Source organism: Pseudophryne corroboree, chromosome 5 (genome assembly GCF_028390025.1).
Source record: "Pseudophryne corroboree isolate aPseCor3 chromosome 5, aPseCor3.hap2, whole genome shotgun sequence".
NCBI classification, from domain to species: domain Eukaryota; kingdom Metazoa; phylum Chordata; class Amphibia; order Anura; family Myobatrachidae; genus Pseudophryne; species Pseudophryne corroboree.
In genome coordinates this window covers 757,601,717-757,623,274 of record NC_086448.1, presented here as the reverse complement: position 1 = coordinate 757,623,274, position 21,558 = coordinate 757,601,717, and the positions used below count along the sequence as shown (strand labels likewise).

General features: G+C 46.8%; 1 long non-coding RNA gene across 1 annotated transcript in view; it reads right to left on the bottom strand.

Moving 5' to 3' along the window:
- Positions 1 to 15,371, bottom strand: part of LOC134929419 (uncharacterized) — a 73,920-nt gene extending 58,549 nt beyond the window's left edge. The window contains exon 1 of the long non-coding RNA XR_010178553.1: positions 15,288 to 15,371. This is a non-coding gene — a long non-coding RNA (uncharacterized LOC134929419). The remainder of the gene's footprint in view (positions 1 to 15,287) is intronic.
- Positions 15,372 to 21,558: the final 6,187 nt, after the last annotated feature.

Below are 21,558 nucleotides of genomic sequence, written 5' to 3'. Positions count from 1 at the left end.
TGCAAAACATGGGACGTGCTGGAATTGGCCCAGATTTAATGCACACACAATATTGCTGGCGTTGTCCGATGCCACAAATCCACAGGAGAGTCCAATTGGGGTAAGCCATTCCGCGATGATCTTCCTCAGTTGCCGTAAGAGGTTTTCAGCTGTGTGCGTATTCTGGAAAGCGGTGATACAAAGCGTAGCCTGCCTAGGAAAGAGTTGGCGTTTGCGAGATGCTGCTACTGGTGCCGCCGCTGCTGTTCTTGCGGCGGGAGTCCATACATCTACCCAGTGGGCTGTCACAGTCATATAGTCCTGACCCTGCCCTGCTCCACTTGTCCACATGTCCGTGGTTAAGTGGACATTGGGTACAGCTGCATTTTTTAGGACACTGGTGACTCTTTTTCTGAGGTCTGTGTACATTTTCGGTATCGCCTGCCTAGAGAAATGGAACCTAGATGGTATTTGGTACCGGGGACACAGTACCTCCAACAAGTCTCTAGTTGGCTCTGCAGTAATGATGGATACCGGAACCACGTTTCTCACCACCCAGGATGCCAAGGCCTCAGTTATCCGCTTTGCAGTAGGATGACTGCTGTGATATTTCATCTTCCTCGCAAAGGACTGTTGAACAGTCAATTGCTTACTGGAAGTAGTACAAGTGGGCTTACGACTTCCCCTCTGGGATGACCATCGACTCCCAGCGGCAACAACAGCAGCGCCAGCAGCAGTAGGCGTTACACGCAAGGATGCATCGGAGGAATCCCAGGCAGGAGAGGACTCGTCAGAATTGCCAGTGACATGGCCTGCAGGACTATTGGCATTCCTGGGGAAGGAGGAAATTGACACTGAGGGAGTTGGTGGGGTGGTTTGCGTGAGCTTGGTTACAAGAGGAAGGGATTTACTGGTCAGTGGACTGCTTCCGCTGTCACCCAAAGTTTTTGAACTTGTCACTGACTTATTATGAATGCGCTGCAGGTGACGTATAAGGGAGGATGTTCCGAGGTGGTTAACGTCCTTACCCCTACTTATTACAGCTTGACAAAGGGAACACACGGCTTGACACCTGTTGTCCGCATTTCTGGTGAAATACCTCCACACCGAAGAGCTGATTTTTTTGGTATTTTCACCTGGCATGTCAACGGCCATATTCCTCCCACGGACAACAGGTGTCTCCCCGGGTGCCTGACTTAAACAAACCACCTCACCATCAGAATCCTCCTGGTCAATTTCCTCCCCAGCGCCAGCAACACCCATATCCTCCTCATCCTGGTGTACTTCAACACTGACATCTTCAATCTGACTATCAGGAACTGGACTGCGGGTGCTCCTTCCAGCACTTGCAGGGGGCGTGCAAATGGTGGAAGGCGCATGCTCTTCACGTCCAGTGTTGGGAAGGTCAGGCATCGCAACCGACACAATTGGACTCTCCTTGTGGATTTGGGATTTCAAAGAACGCACAGTTCTTTGCGGTGCTTTTGCCAGCTTGAGTCTTTTCAGTTTTCTAGCGAGAGGCTGAGTGCTTCCATCCTCATGTGAAGCTGAACCACTAGCCATGAACATAGGCCAGGGCCTCAGCCGTTCCTTGCCACTCCGTGTGGTAAATGGCATATTGGCAAGTTTACGCTTCTCCTCCGACAATTTTATTTTAGGTTTTGGAGTCCTTTTTTTACTGATATTTGGTGTTTTGGTTTTGACATGCTCTGTACTATGCCATTGGGCATCGGCCTTGGCAGACGACGTTGCTGGCATTTCATCGTCTCGGCCATGACTAGTGGCAGCAGCTTCAGCACGAGGTGGAAGTGGATCTTGATCTTTCCCTAATTTTGGAACCTCAACATTTTTGTTCTCCATATTTTAATAGGCACAACTAAAAGGCACCTCAGGTAAACAATGGAGATGGATGGATTGGATACTAGTATACAATTATGGACGGGCTGCCGAGTGCCGACACAGAGGTAGCCACAGCCGTGAACTACCGCACTGTACTGTGTCTGCTGCTAATATATAGACTGGTTGATAAAGAGATAGTATACTCGTAACTAGTATGTATGTATAAAGAAAGAAAAAAAACCACGGTTAGGTGGTATATACAATTATGGACGGGCTGCCGAGTGCCGACACAGAGGTAGCCACAGCCGTGAACTACCGCACTGTACTGTGTCTGCTGCTAATATATAGACTGGTTGATAAAGAGATAGTATACTCGTAACTAGTATGTATGTATAAAGAAAGAAAAAAAAACCACGGTTAGGTGGTATATACAATTATGGACGGGCTGCCGAGTGCCGACACAGAGGTAGCCACAGCCGTGAACTACCGCACTGTACTGTGTCTGCTGCTAATATATAGACTGGTTGATAAAGAGATAGTATACTCGTAACTAGTATGTATGTATAAAGAAAGAAAAAAAAACCACGGTTAGGTGGTATATACAATTATGGACGGGCTGCCGAGTGCCGACACAGAGGTAGCCACAGCCGTGAACTACCGCACTGTACTGTGTCTGCTGCTAATATATAGACTGGTTGATAAAGAGATAGTATACTCGTAACTAGTATGTATGTATAAAGAAAGAAAAAAAAAACACGGTTAGGTGGTATATACAATTATGGACGGGCTGCCGAGTGCCGACACAGAGGTAGCCACAGCCGTGAACTACCGCACTGTACTGTGTCTGCTGCTAATATATAGACTGGTTGATAAAGAGATAGTATACTCGTAACTAGTATGTATGTATAAAGAAAGAAAAAAAAACCACGGTTAGGTGGTATATACAATTATGGACGGGCTGCCGAGTGCCGACACAGAGGTAGCCACAGCCGTGAACTACCGCACTGTACTGTGTCTGCTGCTAATATATAGACTGGTTGATAAAGAGATAGTATACTCGTAACTAGTATGTATGTATAAAGAAAGAAAAAAAAAACACGGTTAGGTGGTATATACAATTATGGACGGGCTGCCGAGTGCCGACACAGAGGTAGCCACAGCCGTGAACTACCGCACTGTACTGTGTCTGCTGCTAATATATAGACTGGTTGATAAAGAGATAGTATACTCGTAACTAGTATGTATGTATAAAGAAAGAAAAAAAAACCACGGTTAGGTGGTATATACAATTATGGACGGGCTGCCGAGTGCCGACACAGAGGTAGCCACAGCCGTGAACTACCGCACTGTACTGTGTCTGCTGCTAATATATAGACTGGTTGATAAAGAGATAGTATACTCGTAACTAGTATGTATGTATAAAGAAAGAAAAAAAAACCACGGTTAGGTGGTATATACAATTATGGACGGGCTGCCGAGTGCCGACACAGAGGTAGCCACAGCCGTGAACTACCGCACTGTACTGTGTCTGCTGCTAATATATAGACTGGTTGATAAAGAGATAGTATACTCGTAACTAGTATGTATGTATAAAGAAAGAAAAAAAAACCACGGTTAGGTCACTGGTATATACAATTATGGACGGGCTGCCGAGTGCCGACACAGAGGTAGCCACAGCCGTGAACTACCGCACTGTACTGTGTCTGCTGCTAATATAGACTGGTTGATAAAGAGATAGTATACTACTAATATTATATACTGGTGGTCAGGTCACTGGTCACTAGTCACACTGGCAGTGGCACTCCTGCAGCAAAAGTGTGCACTGTTTAATTTTAATATAATATTATGTACTCCTGGCTCCTGCTATAACCTATAACTGGCACTGCAGTAGTGCTCCCCAGTCTCCCCCACAATTATAAGCTGTGTGAGCTGAGCAGTCAGACAGATATATAATATATATAGATGATGCAGCACACTGGCCTGAGCCTGAGCAGTGCACACAGATATGGTATGTGACTGAGTCACTGTGTGCTGTGTATCGCTTTTTTCAGGCAGAGAACGGATTATAAATAAAAGTGGTGGTCACTGGTCACTATCAGCAAAACTCTGCACTGTACACTACTGAGTACTCCTAATGCTCCCCAAAATTAGTAAATCAAGTGTCTCTCTAATCTATTCTAATTCTAAACGGAGAGGACGCCAGCCACGTCCTCTCCCTATCAATCTCAATGCACGTGTGAAAATGGCGGCGACGCGCGGCTCCTTATATAGAATCCGAGTCTCGCGATAGAATCCGAGCCTCGCGAGAATCCGACAGCGTCATGATGACGTTCGGGCGCGCTCGGGTTAACCGAGCAAGGCGGGAAGATCCGAGTCGCTCGGACCCGTGAAAAAAAACATGAAGTTCTGGCGGGTTCGGATTCAGAGAAACCGAACCCGCTCATCTCTACTCAAAAGGTGAAGAAATGACACACATTTGGGGAAACAAATATATTAAGAGAGTTCAGAACCATGTAATGTTTATCCTACACATGAGAGTACCAGGCGAGGCAGCCATGTTGGGTGCACTACATAGGTTATACTGTGCGATAAGCAAAACATGGCAGTAAGGCATACAAGGGTACAAAGGAAAGCAACTAACAGGACACCTAGTTCTGCAGCTTACACAGTAAGAAAATGGTCTCACTCTATAATTGCTTTTAGATAATTTTCTCCTTTATAACAATTTTATAGTGAGCTGAGGGGAAAATAACAAAAGAGGGTCCAGTTACATTTTTAAATAATTTAGAAAAAAAAAAATATCTGATCAAAACATAAAAAATAAAAATGTATAATAATTCTCCAACACTCTGAAGCTCATATTGTGAATTGCATAAAATATTTATATGAATCCCACATAATCACTGTTACACACTGGTTCTTACTGAGCGGAGGTTGAGGCGAGAGGGGTGTCATTCGGCTCCCCAGCTGATGAGTGTATGCAACAGATAGTGCAGGATCACTGGAAGTGTGGTCTATCTCTGATAATCTCAGGTCTCTGTCTCCCACTGTGATGCTCTAAGACATAGGGGGTCATTCTGACCTGATCGCTCGCTGCAGTTTATCGCAGCGCAACGATCAGGTCAGAACTGCGCATGTGCCGTTGCCGCAGTGCGCCGGCGCATGGCTGACAGCCGACGGCTGTCATTGCCTAGCAATCGCCTCTGCCTGATTGACAGGCAGAGGCAGTCGCTGGGCTGGAGGGGATGGCACAGCGTTTGGCCGGCGTTTTGTGGGCGTGGTCCGGCCAACGCAGGCATGGCCGGACCATGCGGGAGGCGGGCCGCTGCGGCTGCATGACGTCACACGCAGCCGCTGCAAGCCGGGCAGTGACGAGTAGCTCCCGGCCAGCGCGCAAAAGCTGCGCTGGCCGGGAGCTACTTCTGAAGTACAAAAGCATCGCCGCTGTGCAATGCTTTTGTACTTCAGCGACAGAGCAGGGACTGACATGCGGGGCGGGCTAGCCTTGTGCTGGGCGTCTCCCCGCATGTCAGCGTGGATGATTGTAGCTGTGTTAAATTTAACAGAGCTACGATCAACTCGGAATAACCCCCATTGGGCCTAATTCTGAGTTGATCGCAGCAGCAATTTTGTTAGCAGTTGGGCAAAACCATGTGCACTGCAGGGGGGGATAGATATAACATGTGCAGAGAGCGTTAGATTTGGGTGGGGTGTGTTCAAACTGAAATCTAAACTGCAGTGCAAAAATAAAGCAGCCAGTGTTTACCCTGCACAGAAACAAAATAACCCACCCAAATCTAACTCTCTCTGCAAATGTTATATCTGCCCCACCTGCAGTGCACATGGTTTTGCCCAATTGCTAACAAACTTGCTGCTGCGATCAACTCAGAATTACCCCCATTGTCAAGTCGGTGCCGCACTTATGTGCAGTATTTAGGATAGCAGCCATCTTGGTACGGGGGTAAATCAGACCTGATCGCTAGGCTGCGTTTTCGTACAGTGCGCGATCAGGTCTAAACTACACATGCACATGCACTGCAATTCTCAGGTGCGTAGCAAGGGTACAAAGCGGATCGCCGCTCAGTGATCGGTTTATGTGAAGGATCCATTCGCACGGGCATTCGCAAGGAGATTGACAGAGAACAGGCGTTTGTGGGTGTCAACTGACCGTTTTCTGGGAGTGTCTGGAAAAACGCAGGCGTGTCCAAGCAATTTCAGGGCAGGTGTCTGACGTCAATTCCGGTCCTAAACAGGCTGAAGCGATTGCAGCGGCTGAGTAAGTCCTAGGCTGCGCAGACACTGCACAAAATCTGTTTGTACAGTTCTGCTACACATGCGTTCACACACTTGCACAGCTAAAATACACTGCCCTATGGGCGGCGACTATCTGATCGCAGTGCTGCAAAAATCGGCTGCTAGCGATGAGGTCTGAATTAGGCCCTGGGAGTGAAGCCTCCCTGGAGGAACAGTATAGAATCTGCGCAGTAGCGCTCTCCCCTTTCAACACTTTTTACATACAAATAGGATAATAATAATAAAACTCTCATCTAAATGGGATGTCATAGACACCCACGAGTGGGAATAGTCCTCGGCCCCCTGCCGGCATTCTGGCATCCGGGATCATAACATTGGTATGCTGACCGCCAGGATCCCGACCGCCGGTCATCCATACCCAACGCATCTGAATGACTACTTGTGCCTGGTGTAGGATTTTCAAATATGTGTAGTTTACTGTATACAAGGATTTACAACCTTATAGGAACTGAGATCTAAGATGTATTACATGTACTTAAAAAGAAAGTTTATTATGGCAGTAGTTTCCAAACTGGGGGCTGTGACACCCTGGGGTGCCTCGGGAAAAGGGGGGGGGCCTTGCAGTGGTGCTGTAGCCTGGTGGTCCAGGGCCAATTCAAATTATTAATGGACCAATTCAAATTATTAATGCTTAATTTAACATATTTTTTTCTGAATTTCTCAATAAGAAACTTTGGCCTAGGGGTGCCATGAAACAAATTCTGACACTCCAGGGCAGGGGCAGTGTCAGACTGGGGCATGAAGGGCCCACCAGGAAAATGCAGTTATAGGGGCCCATACTTAGGGGGGTGGCCAGCCTACAAAGGGAGTGTGGCCAGCCTCCACAGAGTCTTGAAATACACAATAGACTTGTGCAGTGTAATGCAACATATCCATCATGTATAATACAAGTGCACAGTCTGGAACCTGATCCATAGAGGAAGGAGTGGGCCCTCAAGCAGTGGGGCCTACCGGTGGTTTCCCTGGTACCCCTGTGGGCCAGTCCGACCCTGGACAGAATGCTCTGCTCCTGGACTTTCCTCTTAATTTATGATTGCCATCACCTGTGCTGAAACACCTTTCTTATCCATTAACCTGTTCAACATAGGTGCAGACAATCATAAATTAAGAGGGAAGTCCAGAAGCAGAGCATTCTGTCCCTCTTGGAGAGGGTCATGTTGGGAGGTATGCACTGATCATAATTTTAATTGGTCCTGGACCACCAATCCGAGGCACCCCTGCAAGTGTCCTGAGAAACCCCAGGGAGCTATGGCACACAGTTTGAGAACCGCTGCCTTTAGCTCTGTACTAGGCCCAGTGATTCTAAAACAACCCTCACTCAGTTAGGACTGCATTCACGATAAACGCTGAGTTTTCTGCCACAGAGACTGTTTAATTTTACTTACAGGAAAGATGACAAAATGACAGCTGCTGAAAAAGATCAGAAGAGAGAAGGGGAGTGGTGTGAGACTGCTGGTGCTGATAACAAAACATTAAGGGGACAGTCAGCAAAGCCAAAATGTGTGGAAAGTGATTATCATGCTTGTTTGTAATTTACTAAGAAGGCATATCATATAGGGCACAATGATCATTCCATATTTGAGGGATGCCAGAAAGCAGAGAGAGTGTGTAAGTTATCACTAGTGATGAGCGGGTTCGGATCCTCGGGATCCGAACCCGCCCGAACTTCACCTTTTTTTGCACGGGTCCGACGGGTGCTGACCAGTGACCACCAGTATTATACATTCTCTGCCTGAAAAACGCTCCATATCTGTGCTGCATTGTAATATATAGTAGGAGGACAGTGCAGAATTTTGCTGACCACCAGTATAACTATACATATAGCAGTACGGTACAGTAGTCCACTGCTCTACCTCTGTGTCGTCAAGTATACTATCCCATCCATACCTGTGGTGCATTTCAGTTTTGCACAGTTTGCTGACCACCAGTATATAATATATAGCAGTACGGTACAGTAGGCCACTGCTCTACCTACCTCTGTGTCGTCAAGTATACTATCCATCCATACCTGTGGTGCATTTCAGTTTTGCACAGTTTGATGACCACCAGTATATAATATATAGCAGTACGGTACAGAAGGCCACTGCTCTACCTACCTCTGTGTCGTCAAGTATACTATCCATTCATACCTGTCGTGCATTTCAGTTTTGCACAGTTTTCTGACCACCAGTATATAATATATAGCAGTACGGTACAGTAGGCCACTGCTCTACCTACCTCTGTGTCGTCAAGTATACTATCCATCCATACCTGTGGTGCATTTCAGTTTTGCACAGTTTGCTGACCACCAGTATATAATATATAGCAGTACGGTACAGAAGGCCACTGCTCTACCTACCTCTGTGTCGTCAAGTATACTATCCATCCATACCTGTGGTGCATTTCAGTTTTGCACAGTTTGCTGACCACCAGTATATAATATATAGCAGTACGGTACAGTAGGCCACTGCTCTACCTACCTCTGTGTTGTCAAGTATACTATCCATCCATACCTGTGGTGCATTTCAGTTTTGCACAGTTTGCTGACCACCAGTATATAAAAAATAGCAGTACAGTACAGGAGGCCACTGCTCTACCTACCTCTGTGTCGTCAAGTATACTATCCAGCCATACCTGTGGAGCATTTCAGTTTTGCACAGTTTGCTGACCACCAGTATATAATATATAGCAGTACGGTACAGTAGGCCACTGCTCTACCTACCTCTGTGTCGTCAAGTATACTATCCATCCATACCTGTGGTGCATTTCAGTTTTGCACAGTATGCTGACCACCAGTATATAATATATAGCAGTACGGTACAGTAGGCCACTGCTCTACCTACCTCTGTGTCGTCAAGTATACTATCCATCCATACCTGTGGTGCATTTCAGTTTTGCACAGTTTGCTGACCACCAGTATATAATATATAGCAGTACGGTACAGTAGGCCACTGCTCTACCTACCTCTGTGTCGTCAAGTATACTATCCATCCATAAATGTGGTGCATTTCAGTTGTGCGCAGTATATATAGTAGTAGGCCATTGCTATTGATATATTACTGGCATATAATTCCACACATTAAAAAATGGAGAACAAAAATGTGGAGGGTAAAATAGGGAAAGATCAAGATCCACTTCCACCTCGTGCTGAAGCTGCTGCCACTAGTCATGGCCGAGACGATGAAATGCCATCAACGTCGTCTGCAAAGGCCGATGCCCAATGTCATAGTAGAGAGCATGTAAAATCCAAAAAAATAAAGCTCAGTAAAATGACCCAAAAATCTAAATCAAAATCGTCTGAGGAGAAGCGTAAACTTGCCAATGTGTCATTTACGACACGGAGTGGCAAGGAACGGCTGAGGGCCTGGCCTATGTTCATGGCTAGTGGTTCAGCTTCACATGAGGATGGAAGCACTCGTCCTCCTGCTAGAAAACTTAAAAGAGTTAAGATGGCAAAAGCACAGCAAAGAACTGCGTTCTTCTAAATCACAAATCCCCAAGGAGAGTCCAATTGTGTCGGTTGTGATGCCATACCTTCCCAACACTGGACGGGAAGAGGTGGTGCCTTCCACCATTTGCACGCCCCCTGCAAGTGCTGGAAGGAACACCCGCAGTCCAGTTCCTGATAGTCAAATTGAAGATGTCACTGTTGAAGTACACCAGGATGAGTATATGGGTGTTGCTGGTGCTGGGGAGGAAATTGACAAGGAGGATTCTGATGGTGAGGTGGTTTGTTTAAGTCAGGCACCCGGGGAGACACCTGTTGTCCGTGGGACGAATATGGCCATTGACATGCCTGGTCAAAATACAAAAAAAATCACCTCTTCGGTGTGGAATTATTTCAACAGAAATGCGGACAACAGGTGTCAAGCCGTGTGTTGCCTTTGTCAAGCTGTAATAAGTAGGGGTAAGGATGTTAACCACCTAGGAACATCCTCCCTTATACGTCACCTGGAGCGCATTCATCAGAAGTCATTGACAAGTTCAAAAACTTTGGGTGACAGCGGAAGCAGTCCACTGCCAACTAAATCCCTTCCTCTTGTAACCAAGCTCCTGCAAACCACACCACCAACTCCCTCAGTGTCAATTTCCTCCTTAGACAGGAAAGCCAATAGTCCTGCAGGCCATGTCACTGTCAAGTCTGACGAGTCCTCTCCTGCCTGGGATTCATCCGATGCATCCTTGAGTGTAACGCCTACTGCTGCTGGCGCTGCTGTTGTTGCTGCTGGGAGTCGATCGTCATCCCAGAGGGGAAGTCGAAAGACCACTTGTACAACTTCCAGTAAGCAATTGACTGTCCAACAGTCCTTTGCGAGGAAGATGAAATATCACAGCAGTCATCCTGCTGCAAAGCGGATAACTCAGGCCTTGGCAGCCTGGGTGGTGAGAAACGTGTTTCTGGTATCCACCGTTAATTCACAGGGAACTAGAGAATTGATTGAGGTACTGTGTCCCCGGTACCAAATACCATCTAGGTTCCATTTCTCTAGGCAGGCGATACCGAAAATGTACACAGACGTCAGAAAAAGAGTCACCAGTGTCCTAAAAAATGCAGTTGTACCCAATGTCCACTTAACCACGGACATGTGGGCAAGTGGAGCAGGGCAGACTTAGGACTATATGACTGTGAAAGCCCACTGGGTAGATGTATTGCCTCCCGCAGCAAGAACAGCAGCGGCGGCACCAGCAGCAGCATCTCGCAAACGCCAACTCGTTCCTAGGCAGGCTACGCTTTGTATCACCGCTTTCCATAAAAGGCACACAGCTGACCACTTCCTACGGAAACTGAGGAGCATCATCGCAGAATGGCTTACCCCAATTGGACTCTCCTGGGGATTTGTGACATCGGACAACGCCACCAATATTGTGCATGCATTACATCTGGGCAAATTCCAGCACGTCCCATGTTTTGCACATACATTGAATTTGGTGGTGCAGAATTATTTAAAAAAACGACAGGGGCATGCAAGAGATGCTGTCGGTGGCCTGAAGAATTGCGGGTCACTTTCGGCATTCAGCCGAAGACTGGAGCACCAGCAAACACTCCTGAACCTGCCCTGCCATCATCTGAAGCAAGAGGTGGTAACGAGGTGGAATTCAACCCTCTATATGCTTCAGAGGATTGAGGAGCAGCAAAAGGCCATTCAAGCCTATACAGCTACCTACGATATAGGCAAAGGAGGGGGAATGCACCTGACTCAAGCGCAGTGGAGAATGATTTCAACGTTGTGCAAGGTTCTGCAACCCTTTGAACTTGCCACACGTGAAGTCAGTTCAGACACTGCCAGCCTGAGTCAGGTCATTCCCCTCATCAGGCTTTTGCAGAAGAAGCTGGAGAGATTGAAGGAGGAGCTAAAACAGAGCGATTCCGCTAGGCATGTGGGACTTGTGGATGGAGCTCTTAATTCGCTTAACCAGGATTCACGGGTGGTCAATCTGTTGAAATCAGAGCACTACATTTTGGCCACCGTGCTCAATCCTCGATTTAAAACCTACGTTGTATCTCTCTTTCCGGCAGACACAAGTCTGCAGAGGTTCAAAGACCTGCTGGTGAGAAAATTGTCAAGTCAAGCGGAACGTGACCCGTCAACAGCTCCTCCTTCACATTCTCCCGCAACTGGGGCTGCGAGGAAAAGGCTAAGAATTCCGAGCCCACCCGCTGGCGGTGATGCAGGGCAGTCTGGAGCGAGTGCTGATATCTGGTCCGGACTGAAGGACCTGCCAACGATTACTGACATGTCGTCTACTGTCACTGCATATGATTCTCTCATCATTGAAAGAATGGTGGAGGATTATATGAGTGACTGCATCCAAGTAGGCACGTCAGACAGTCCGTACGTATACTGGCAGGAAAAAGAGGCAATTCGGAGGCCCTTGCACAAACTAGAGATGAGCGGGTTCGGTTCCTCGGAATCCGAACCCCCCCGAACTTCAGCCTTTTTACACGGGTCCGAGGCAGACTCGGATCTTCCCGCCTTGCTCGGCTAACCCGAGCGCGCCCGAACATCATCATCCCGCTGTCGGATTCTCGCGAGGCTCGTATTCTATCGCGAGACTCGGATTCTATATAAGGAGCCGCGCGTCGCCGCCATTTTCACACGTGCATTGAGATTGATAGGGAGAGGACGTGGCTGGCGTCCTCTCTGTTAGAATAGATAGAGACACTTGAGTTGATTACTTAGTAATTTTGGGGAGCATTAGGGAGTACTCAGAGTGCAGAGTTTTGCTGTAGTTACTAGTGACCACCACCAGTTTTATTTATTATTTAATATAATCCGTTCTCTGCCTGAAAAAAAACGATACACAGTCACATACCATATCTGTACTCAGCCTCAGTGTGCTGCATGATAATATCATCTATATGTATATCTGACTGTGCTGAGTGCTCACTGCTCACACAGCTGAATTGTGGGGGAGACTGGGGTGCAGTTATAGCAGGAGTACAGTGCACACTTTTGCTGCCAGTGTGACTGACCAGTGACCACCAGTATATTGTCTGCCTGAAAAAGTTAAACACTCCTGTGGTGTTTTTTTTTTTATTCTATAAACGCATTCTGCTGACAGTGTCCAGCAGGTCCGTCATTCATTATATTATATAAATATTTACCTGCAGTAGTGTTATATTTTTTTTTGTTCATCTCTATCATCTTTATCATCTCTATACTAGCAGACGCAAGACGGTAGTCCACGGCTGTAGCTACCTCTGTGTCGTCAGTCACTCGTCATCCATAAGTATACTAGTATCCATCCATCTCCATTGTTTACCTGAGGTGCCTTTTAGTTGTGCCTATTAAAATATGGAGAACAAAAATGTTGAGGTTCCAAAAATAGGGAAAGATCAAGATCCACTTCCACCTCGTGCTGAAGCTGCTGCCACTAGTCATGGCCGAGACGATGAAATTCCATCAACGTCGTCTGCCAAGGCCGATGCCCAATGTCATAGTACAGAGCATGTAAAATCCAAAACACAAAATATCAGTAAAAAAAGGACTCAAAAATCTAAAATAAAATCGTCGGAGGAGAAGCGTAAACTTGCCAATATGCCATTTACCACACGGAGTGGCAAGGAACGGCTGAGGCCCTGGCCTATGTTCATGGCTAGTGGTTCAGCTTCACATGAGGATGGAAGCACTCAGCCTCTCGCTAGAAAAATGAAAAGACTTAAGCTGGCAAAAGCACAGCAAAGAACTGTGCGTTCTTCGAAATCACAAATCCACAAGGAGAGTCCAATTGTGTCGGTTGCGATGCCTCACCTTCCCAACACTGGACGTGAAGAGCATGCGCCTTCCACCATTTGCACGCCCCCTGCAAGTGCTGGAAGGAGCACCCGCAGTCCAGTTCCTGATAGTCAGATTGAAGATGTCAGTGTTGAAGTACACCAGGATGAGGAGGATATGGGTGTTGCTGGCGCTGGGGAGGAAATTGACAAGGAGGATTCTGATGGTGAGGTGGTTTGTTTAAGTCAGGCACCCGGGGAGACACCTGCTGTCCGTGGGAGGAATATGGCCATTGACATGCCTGGTGAAAATACCAAAAAAATCAGCTCTTCGGTGTGGAAGTATTTCAACACAAATGCGGACAACAGGTGTCAAGCCGTGTGTTGCCTTTGTCAAGCTGTAATAAGTAGGGGTAAGGACGTTAACCACCTCGGAACATCCTCCCTTATACGTCACCTGCAGCGCATTCATCATAAGTCAGTGACAAGTTCAAAAACTTTGGGCGACAGCGGAAGCAGTCCACTGACCAGTAAATCCCTTCCTCTTGTAACCAAGCTCACGCAAACCACCCCACCAACTCCCTCAGTGTCAATTTCCTCCTTCCCCAGGAATGCCAATAGTCCTGCAGGCCATGTCACTGGCAATTCTGACGAGTCCTCTCCTGCCTGGGATTCCTCCGATGCATCCTTGAGTGTAACGCCTACTGCTGCTGGCGCTGCTGTTGTTGCTGCTGGGAGTCGATGGTCATCCCAGAGGGGAAGTCGTAAGACCATTTTTACTACTTCCACCAAGCAATTGACTGTCCAACAGTCCTTTGCGAGGAAGATGAAATATCACAGCAGTCATCCTGCTGCAAAGCGGATAACTGAGGCCTTGGCATCCTGGGCGGTGAGAAACGTGGTTCCGGTATCCATCATTACTGCAGAGCCAACTATAGACTTGATTGAGGTACTGTGTCCCCGGTACCAAATACCATCTAGGTTCCATTTCTCTAGGCAGGCGATACCGAAAATGTACACAGACCCAGGGCCGGATTAAGGCTCCAGGGGGCCCGGGGTACTTTAGACAAGGGGGGCCCCAGGACTAAATATAGTGTATATAGGAAGGGGATGTACCTTACATGTGTGTGCACGTATATATATATATATATATATATATATATATATAGGATAGATAAAAGTATAAGAAGACAGCTGTTAGAGGCAGTAACAACATATAGCACATATTATTCAACAGAAAATTTGCGTATGTATACACTGTAAAAAAACAATATATCACACTGTAGTGCTCAGCTAGACTCAGAGGATTGGACGTTGTGGCTAGTCTGCGAGGCACAGGGTCACCGCAAACCTGTCACACAGTAGGTGGTGATAGTATTATGTGGGGGCATGATCTGCTTGCGTCTAGGGATAGGCAAGCTGATGGTTACAACAGTGCAGGATTGTATAATCTGCCTGTCACAAAATGAAGTATATCAACTAATCTTAAACCCTATAGTACTACAAGAAGAAAACTGTTAACATACACACACAGTATACCTACATCCACACAGCATACAGCCACACAAAACATCCACACACATACAGTACATACATACATACACACACGCACCACAATCAGCATGCATACACACACACTACACACCTACAAACACACACACACACACACACACACACACACACACACACACACACAGCATGCATACAGTACATACACACACACACTACACACCTACAAACACACACACACACACACAATCAGCATGCATACACACACACACACACACACACACACACACACACTACACACCTACAAACACACACACATACACACAATCAGCATGCATACACACCTACAAACACACACACACACACACACACACACACACACACACACACACACACACCATACCTACAAATAAACAGCATATCCACAGAAACACACACACACAGCACTAACCAATTTAAGAGAGGAGAAGGAGATTCTGACTGAGTTAGTTACGCACAGGAGCTGCTGCTGCTGCTGCACATGCTCAGCAGCTCCTTCCACTGTGACTCATGTGTCCAGTACAGAGAGCTCTGCTGATCAGAGCTCTCTGTGAGGAGAGTTCTCGGCAGCTCGTTAGTGCCTGTGGGTGGTCCCGCCGGGTGCAGAGATGGAGATAAGGCTGTCTCCGTCTCTGAAACAGTTTGCTGAACTTCATAAAAAAAAAAAAAAATGATGCAAAACTGCCAGTGCTTCACAGCAGGCACGGGGGGCCCTTAAATTTGGGGGGCCCAGGGTAATGTGTCCCCTGGGCTCCCCCCTTAATCCGGCTCTGCACAGACCTCAGAAAAAGACTCACCAGTGTCCTAAAAAATGCAGTTGTACCTAGAGATGAGCGGGTTCGGTTCCTCGGAATCCGAACCCGCCCGAACTTCATGTTTTTTTTCACGGGTCCGAGCGACTCGGATCTTCCCGCCTTGCTCGGTTAACCCGAGCGCGCCCGAACGTCATCATGACGCTGTCGGATTCTCGCGAGGCTCGGATTCTATCGCGAGACTCGGATTCTATATAAGGAGCCGCGCGTCGCCGCCATTTTCACTCGTGCATTGAGATTGATAGGGAGAGGACGTGTCTGGCGTCCTCTCCATTAGAATAGAGATAGATTAGATAGAGAGAGAGAGATTGTGCAGAGTCGCAGACAGAGTTAGTTTACCACAGTCAGTGACCAGTGCAGTTGCTAGTTAACTTTTATTTAATATAATATATCCGTTCACTTCTCTCTGCTATATCCGTTCTCTGCCTGAAAAAAAAAACGATACACAGCACAGTCAGTCACACAGTGTGACTCAGTCTGTGTGCACTCAGCTCAGCCCAGTGTGCTGCACAGTCATCAATGTATAAATTAAAAGCTTATAATTAATTGTGGGGGAGACTGGGGAGCACTGCAGGTTGTTAGCAGGAGCCAGGAGTACAATTATATTAATTAACAGTGCACACTTTTGCTGCAGGAGTGGTGACCAGTGCCTGACCACCAGTATAGTATTGTTGTATACTACTAATATCTCTTTAAATATCAACCAGTCTATATTAGCAGCAGACACAGTACAGTGCGGTAGTTCACGGCTGTGGCTACCTCTGTGTCGGCACACGGCAGGCAGTCCGTCCGACCAGAATTGTATTATTTATTATTATATACCTACCACCTAACCGTGGTTTTTTTTTCATTCTTTATACCGTCATAGTGTCATCCTAATTGTTACGAGTATACTACTATCTCTTTATCAACCAGTGTACAGTGCGGTAGTTCACGGCTGTGGCTACCTCTGTGTCGGCACACGGCAGGCAGTCCGTCCGACCAGAATTGTATTATTTATTATTATATACCTACCACCTAACCGTGGTTTTTTTTTTCATTCTTTATACCGTCATAGTGTCATCCTAATTGTTACGAGTATACTACTATCTCTTTATCAACCAGTGTACAGTGCGGTAGTTCACGGCTGTGGCTACCTCTGTGTCGGCACACGGCAGGCAGTCCGTCCGACCAGAATTGTATTATTTATTATTATATACCTACCACCTAACCGTGGTTTTTTTTTTCATTCTTTATACCGTCATAGTGTCATCCTAATTGTTACGAGTATACTACTATCTCTTTATCAACCAGTGTACAGTGCGGTAGTTCACGGCTGTGGCTACCTCTGTGTCGGCACACGGCAGGCAGTCCGTCCGACCAGAATTGTATTATTTATTATTATATACCTACCACCTAACCGTGGTTTTTTTTTCATTCTTTATACCGTCATAGTGTCATCCTAATTGTTACGAGTATACTACTATCTCTTTATCAACCAGTGTACAGTGCGGTAGTTCACGGCTGTGGCTACCTCTGTGTCGGCACACGGCAGGCAGTCCGTCCGACCAGAATTGTATTATTTATTATTATATACCTACCACCTAACCGTGGTTTTTTTTTCATTCTTTATACCGTCATAGTGTCATCCTAATTGTTACGAGTATACTACTATCTCTTTATCAACCAGTGTACAGTGCGGTAGTTCACGGCTGTGGCTACCTCTGTGTCGGCACACGGCAGGCAGTCCGTCCGACCAGAATTGTATTATTTATTATTATATACCTACCACCTAACCGTGGTTTTTTTTTTCATTCTTTATACCGTCATAGTGTCATCCTAATTGTTACGAGTATACTACTATCTCTTTATCAACCAGTGTACAGTGCGGTAGTTCACGGCTGTGGCTACCTCTGTGTCGGCACACGGCAGGCAGTCCGTCCGACCAGAATTGTATTATTTATTATTATATACCTACCACCTAACCGTGGTTTTTTTTTTCATTCTTTATACCGTCATAGTGTCATCCTAATTGTTACGAGTATACTACTATCTCTTTATCAACCAGTGTACAGTGCGGTAGTTCACGGCTGTGGCTACCTCTGTGTCGGCACACGGCAGGCAGTCCGTCCGACCAGAATTGTATTATTTATTATTATATACCTACCACCTAACCGTGGTTTTTTTTTTCATTCTTTATACCGTCATAGTGTCATCCTAATTGTTACGAGTATACTACTATCTCTTTATCAACCAGTGTACAGTGCGGTAGTTCACGGCTGTGGCTACCTCTGTGTCGGCACACGGCAGGCAGTCCGTCCGACCAGAATTGTATTATTTATTATTATATACCTACCACCTAACCGTGGTTTTTTTTTTCATTCTTTATACCGTCATAGTGTCATCCTAATTGTTACGAGTATACTACTATCTCTTTATCAACCAGTGTACAGTGCGGTAGTTCACGGCTGTGGCTACCTCTGTGTCGGCAGTCGGCAGGCAGTCCGTCCATCCATAATTGTATTATTATTATAATATATACCACCTAACCGTGGTTTTTTTTTCATTCTTTATACCGTCGTCATAGTGTCATACTAGTTGTTACGAGTATACTACTATCTCTTTATCAACCAGTGTACAGTGCGGTAGTTCACGGCTGTGGCTACCTCTGTGTCGGCAGTCGGCAGGCAGTCCGTCCATCCATAATTGTATTATTATTATAATATATACCACCTAACCGTGGTTTTTTTTTCATTCTTTATACCGTCGTCATAGTGTCATACTAGTTGTTACGAGTATACTACTATCTCTTTATCAACCAGTGTACAGTGCGGTAGTTCACGGCTGTGGCTACCTCTGTGTCGGCAGTCGGCAGGCAGTCCGTCCATCCATAATTGTATTATTATTATAATATATACCACCTAACCGTGGTTTTTTTTCCATTCTTTATACCGTCGTCATAGTGTCATACTAGTTGTTACGAGTATACTACTATCTCTTTATCAACCAGTGTACAGTGCGGTAGTTCACGGCTGTGGCTACCTCTGTGTCGGCAGTCGGCAGGCAGTCCGTCCATCCATAATTGTATTATTATTATAATATATACCACCTAACCGTGGTTTTTTTATACCACCTAACCGTGGCAGTCCGTCCATAATTGTATACTAGTATCCAATCCATCCATCTCCATTGTTTACCTGAGGTGCCTTTTAGTTCTGCCTATAAAATATGGAGAACAAAAAAGTTGAGGTTCCAAAATTAGGGAAAGATCAAGATCCACTTCCACCTCGTGCTGAAGCTGCTGCCACTAGTCATGGCCGAGACGATGAAATGCCAGCAACGTCGTCTGCCAAGGCCGATGCCCAATGTCATAGTACAGAGCATGTCAAATCCAAAACACCAAATATCAGAAAAAAAAGGACTCCAAAACCTAAAATAAAATTGTCGGAGGAGAAGCGTAAACTTGCCAATATGCCATTTACCACACGGAGTGGCAAGGAACGGCTGAGGCCCTGGCCTATGTTCATGGCTAGTGGTTCAGCTTCACATGAGGATGGAAGCACTCAGCCTCTCGCTAGAAAACTGAAAAGACTCAAGCTGGCAAAAGCACCGCAAAGAACTGTGCGTTCTTTGAAATCCCAAATCCACAAGGAGAGTCCAATTGTGTCGTTTGCGATGCCTGACCTTCCCAACACTGGACGTGAAGAGCATGCGCCTTCCACTATTTGCATGCCCCCTGCAAGTGCTGGAAGGAGCACCCGCAGTCCAGTTCCTGATAGTCAGATTGAAGATGTCAGTGTTGAAGTACACCAGGATGAGGAGGATATGGGTGTTGCTGGCGCTGGGGAGGAAATTGACCAGGAGGATTCTGATGGTGAGGTGGTTTGTTTAAGTCAGGCACCCGGGGAGACACCTGTTGTCCGTGGGAGGAATATGGCCGTTGACATGCCAGGTGAAAATACCAAAAAAATCAGCTCTTCGGTGTGGAGGTATTTCACCAGAAATGCGGACAACAGGTGTCAAGCCGTGTGTTCCCTTTGTCAAGCTGTAATAAGTAGGGGTAAGGACGTTAACCACCTCGGAACATCCTCCCTTATACGTCACCTGCAGCGCATTCATAATAAGTCAGTGACAAGTTCAAAAACTTTGGGTGACAGCGGAAGCAGTCCACTGACCAGTAAATCCCTTCCTCTTGTAACCAAGCTCACGCAAACCACCCCACCAACTCCCTCAGTGTCAATTTCCTCCTTCCCCAGGAATGCCAATAGTCCTGCAGGCCATGTCACTGGCAAGTCTGACGAGTCCTTTCCTGCCTGGGATTCCTCCGATGCATCCTTGCGTGTAACGCCTACTGCTGCTGGCGCTGCTGTTGTTGCCGCTGGGAGTCGATGGTCATCCCAGAGGGGAAGTCGTAAGCCCACTTGTACTACTTCCAGTAAGCAATTGACTGTTCAACAGTCCTTTGCGAGGAAGATGAAATATCACAGCAGTCATCCTACTGCAAAGCGGATAACTGAGTCCTTGACAACTATGTTGGTGTTAGACGTGCGTCCGGTATCCGCCGTTAGTTCACAGGGAACTAGACAATTTATTGAGGCAGTGTGCCCCCGTTACCAAATACCATCTAGGTTCCACTTCTCTAGGCAGGCGATACCGAGAATGTACACGGACGTCAGAAAAAGACTCACCAGTGTCCTAAAAAATGCAGTTGTACCCAATGTCCACTTAACCACGGACATGTGGACAAGTGGAGCAGGGCAGGGTCAGGACTATATGACTGTGACAGCCCACTGGGTAGATGTATGGACTCCCGCCGCAAGAACAGCAGCGGCGGCACCAGTAGCAGCATCTCGCAAACGCCAACTCTTTCCTAGGCAGGCTACGCTTTGTATCACCGCTTTCCAGAATACGCACACAGCTGAAAACCTCTTACGGCAACTGAGGAAGATCATCGCGGAATGGCTTACCCCAATTGGACTCTCCTGTGGATTTGTGGCATCGGACAACGCCAGCAATATTGTGTGTGCATTAAATATGGGCAAATTCCAGCACGTCCCATGTTTTGCACATACCTTGAATTTGGTGGTGCAGAATTTTTTTAAAAACGACAGGGGCGTGCAAGAGATGCTGTCGGTGGCCAGAAAAATTGCGGGACACTTTCGGCGTACAGGCACCACGTACAGAAGACTGGAGCACCACCAAAAACTACTGAACCTGCCCTGCCATCATCTGAAGCAAGAAGTGGTAACGAGGTGGAATTCAACCCTCTATATGCTTCAGAGGTTGGAGGAGCAGCAAAAGGCCATTCAAGCCTATACAATTGAGCACGATATAGGAGATGGAATGCACCTGTCTCAAGTGCAGTGGAGAATGATTTCAACGTTGTGCAAGGTTCTGATGCCCTTTGAACTTGCCACACGTGAAGTCAGTTCAGACACTGCCAGCCTGAGTCAGGTCATTCCCCTCATCAGGCTTTTGCAGAAGAAGCTGGAGGCATTGAAGAAGGAGCTAACACGGAGCGATTCCGCTAGGCATGTGGGACTTGTGGATGCAGCCCTTAATTCGCTTAACAAGGATTCACGGGTGGTCAATCTGTTGAAATCAGAGCACTACATTTTGGCCACCGTGCTCGATCCTAGATTTAAAGCCTACCTTGGATCTCTCTTTCCGGCAGACACAGGTCTGCTGGGGTTGAAAGACCTGCTGGTGACAAAATTGTCAAGTCAAGCGGAACGCGACCTGTCAACATCTCCTCCTTCACATTCTCCCGCAACTGGGGGTGCGAGGAAAAGGCTCAGAATTCCGAGCCCACCCGCTGGCGGTGATGCAGGGCAGTCTGGAGCGACTGCTGATGCTGACATCTGGTCCGGACTGAAGGACCTGACAACGATT